Here is a 4,227-nt window from a genome sequence, read left to right as displayed (position 1 = left end):
AATATTTATTAATAATAATAAAAAGTAAAAATAGAATTGGAATACTGCTGTCACCACTACTCCACCACTTAAAGTGACAATGTACGTAGTACTTGAGCAAGCAGCCTCCCGGCCCCACAGCCTGACAGTGAAGCAAAGTAGGGGCACCGCCTGGGACACTGGCGTGGGACACCGGATGTATATGTATAAAGTAAAAAACACAACAAATCCCCCTCTCACTGATTGTGGGGTGGTATGTGTCATCATCAAGCTTGGGTCCTCTACCAGAGGCCTGGGAGTTTGAGGGTTCTGCGCAGTATCTTATTAGTTCCTAGGACTGACTCTGCTGCTTCTGTCTGGAGAGGCTTCAGACAGATCACCAGTTACAAACCTAAATCCCCTCTCAGCAGATGGCAAAACAAATACTGCCATCCACCGCCTAGACCTGAAGCTCACGGGGAGTTGAAAGAAGAGCAGCCGAGGTGGAGGAGCCATTTTCACCTGGTTTCGGTCAGCAGAAGAAAGTCAAGAGCATTGGTCGTAAAAAAGTCACTGAGGATGAAACTCTTATTCGTGACTGATCTGGTATTAATACGCCAATGTACGCCGCTGATTTTAACCGATAGACAGAAAACCCAATACATTGATGGTCCGGATTGCATGTGGACAGTGAAGCCAAGTAAGCTCCAAGCATGACAGACACGAACTCCGCCTCTCTTACCGTATCCCATGTGGCGATTTTCATTTTTGCAGGGCAGCAGGCAGGGTTGACGCCGTAGTTAAGCTGGTATGGACGCCAGGAAAGGCTGTGGTCTTTGACTATTTGCCCGAGCCGTAGATCGGCATAGGCAGTCATACACCAGCAGCGGTGACACATTTTCAGTGACTAGTAGTAAGACCAGGAAAATTAAGAATAGTCTCAGCAGAGGTAAGTGGCAAGCCACATACAACGGCACCATCTTGAACAGCAAGTTCAGGTGGTTCTCTTCTTTCTCCCTGGCTTGGGTGCTTGTTGGTTGCTCTGTGGTGCAGTTTTCTCATGACCCCTAGCTTATGCTCCAGTGGATGGTGAGAATTGAAGAGTAGGTATTGGTCTGTGTGTGTGGGTTTTCTGTATACTCCAATTTGCAGGCTCCTGTCCTCTTCAATGTGTACAGCACAGTCCAAGAAGGCCAAACTGTTGTTGTGGACATCTTCTCATTTGAATTTGATGTTACTGTCCATGGAGTTGATGTGTTCTGTGAAGGCTTGCACTTCCTGGGTTTTAAATTTTGACCCATGTGTCATCCAGATACTTGTACCAGTGGCTCGGTGTTGTTCCTCTGAAGGAGTTGAGAGCTTTTCCCTCCACTTCTTCCATGTAGATGTTAGCCACAATAGGTGACACTGGTGAGCCCATGGCACAGCCATGCCTCTGTCTGCAGAATCCTCCATTATACTCGAAATAGGTGGTGTTTAGACAGAGGTCGAGTAGTTTACAGATCTGGTCAGGGCTGAGGCTAGTTGTGTTTTCCAGGGATGTTGTCTTGTAGTAGCCGTTTCCTTAAGGTTTCTACTGCTTCTATGGTGGGGATGCAGGTGAACAAAGAAATCACATTATAGGATACCATGGTTTCATCTGGGTCCAGTTTCAGTCCTCGAACTTTGTTTACAAAGTCAGTGGAGTATTGGATGTGGTGAGGTGTGTTGCCCACTAACGGAGCTAGGATGGTAGATATGTGTTTGGCAATGTTGTAGGTGACTGAGTTAATTTTTTGCTGATAATAGGCCTGAGTAGGGCTCCTTCTTTATGTATCTTGGGTAGTCCATATATGCATGTCTGTTAAGTTGGTTGATCAGTTAAAAACAACAGAATCAGCATTGAATGAATTTAATGAGTGATGTCCAGGTAGAGTGTGGGTCTGTTGGGATGTTGGTGATGGGGTTAGATTTGTTTTCCATAGATATGCAATCTATAAGTGGTCCTTGATTTCCAGTTTATGAGGATGGTTTTCTTCGTAATAGAGCCACAAGGAGTTTCCAGATTGATTGATGATGTGCCTCCTAGTAAGCAGAGGGAACGTAATAGTGAGATGTGGGAACCTAGAGAAAGGCATAGTGATATAGGTTGCAGCCACTGAGCCTGAAATTAGTTTTAAACTGAATTAATAGAACAGCAATAGGTTTTGTCTTTATTCTTCATGAAATGTAAAGTACAAAAATTAATATATCTAAAGTCCACCTACACAGGTTTTTTGGAGGCTTTGACCACTGGCAGCAGCCTCAGAAGAGCCTCCTCTGAAGCAGAGTATTTCTTCAGGTCAAACACGTCCAGATCTTTTTCTGATGACAGTAAGATGAAGACCAGAGCTGACCACTGAGCAGGAGAGAGTTTATCTGTGGAGAGACTTCCTGAACTCAGGGACTGTTGGATCTGCTCCACTAGAGAACGATCATTTAGTTCATTCAGACAGTGGAACAGACTGATGCTTCTCGCTGAGGAATTACCCATGATTATATCCTTGATGTACTTGACTGTCTGATTGGTCTGTGAAGTTTGTTTTGTCTCTGTCAACAAGCCTCGTATCAGGGTCTGATTGGTCTGCAGTGAAAGACCCAGGAGGAAGCGGAGGAACAACCCCCCTACAAGGAACAACACCCAGCGTTCCAAAAACACACCAATCAACACAAACAAAAAACAAAAATTAAACAACCTCATAGAAACACAAACCATGGTGGGCGGAGGGAGGTCAGGAGGTGGGATCCAAAACACAAAATAACCTTTAACAAAAACACATGTATCTCAGGTGGACGCCCTAAGAGTTGGGGGCAGCAGGAGACATCAGACAGACTGCCTGAGAGGTGGGGAAAGCAGGCAACCTCAGGTAGACGGTACAGAGGCTGAGCAGGAGGCAGATGGCATGGGCCACCACTCTCTGGAGAGCTACGCCGAAGGTGAAACCCCTCAGATGGCCGGTGCAGATGAAATGTCTCTGGTGGTCGGCAGTGAAAACGGGACCTCTCCGGAGGTCGCTGACTAAAGTGAACTCTCTCTGGAGGTTGGGCAGGAAGTCGATGTCAAGGACGGGAAGCCTCACTGGGGAACGGCGACAGGACATAGGACCTAGAGGCTGTCGACAGGGCAGCAAGGCTGGAGAATGAGCAGTTGGACAGAAGACCAGCGACTGGGATTCTGGCAGGTAAGCCGATGAGGCCAGTCAAGCAAGAGACTGCTGAGGTGCAGTGGAGTCACAGGCTGCAGTTCAGCAGGGACAGATAGCTGCGGTAGCTCAACTACATAACCAGCAATTAGCTGCCGCTCAGCAGGGTCAGGAGTCTGTTCCTTCATAACAGGGGAAGCCAAAGGTGGCTGCAGTTCAACAACTGTTGGCCAGGCCGCCAATGAAGAACCAGATGCAGGTGTCGTGAGGGCTGCCGACTGCACTCTTCGAGCTGGTGTCAGCCGGGTTACTGACTGAGGACAGGAAACAGGAGTCATCCAAACCGCGACCTAAAATGTGGAGCCGGTGTTGGCCTCGTCGCCAATGGACAACAGGAAACAGGTGAGCCGCTCAATCTCAGTAACACTGAGCAGTATGTCACAATGACACCAGACCACACGGTCTCAATGGCGGCAGGCAGCGAGACATCCAGAACACTGAACAGTGGTGAGGACGAGGAGCTGGACGGCGATAAGGTCAATGACAGTGATATGGGTGGAGAGGCATGATGACGGCAGGAAACTCAAAAGAAATAAGTGATGTAATTATTTACAAAATGGTGAAAAACTTGTGATGTGGTTTAAAGTCCAAAAAGCAAAAGCATATAATAGCAGTAGAAATGGGTGAGTAGTCCAAATGTCCAAATGAAAATATAAATCCAAAATGTCCAGAGAAAATAAGCCAGAGACTAGAGACAACAAACATGAATCATCATCAGTGTAGGACAATGATAATGAATGATACAATGATACCACAGGGAACGAGAGACAGAGAACCACTTAAATACACAATGGAATGGAGATAACAAGACCAGGTGAAACACATTAGACAATAAAGGAGAGATGCACACGAAGTAAAACAAAACAATGACATGCAGGGCAAATACAACTTCAATATAATGCAGGAAACAACACAAACCCACCAAACCAGAACCATTACATCAGCCTTTGTAGGCCAAAAAGAAAAGTTTTTCAGCGTTATTGGAAGAAAGCTAGTTTCATGATTTAATGCTGTATATGGCCTGGAAATCTCACAGAAGGCACTGAAC

Source organism: Micropterus dolomieu, linkage group LG10 (assembly GCF_021292245.1).
Source record: "Micropterus dolomieu isolate WLL.071019.BEF.003 ecotype Adirondacks linkage group LG10, ASM2129224v1, whole genome shotgun sequence".
In the NCBI taxonomy this organism is placed as follows: Eukaryota; Metazoa; Chordata; class Actinopteri; order Centrarchiformes; family Centrarchidae; genus Micropterus; species Micropterus dolomieu.
Note: the sequence above shows the minus strand (reverse complement) of the source record.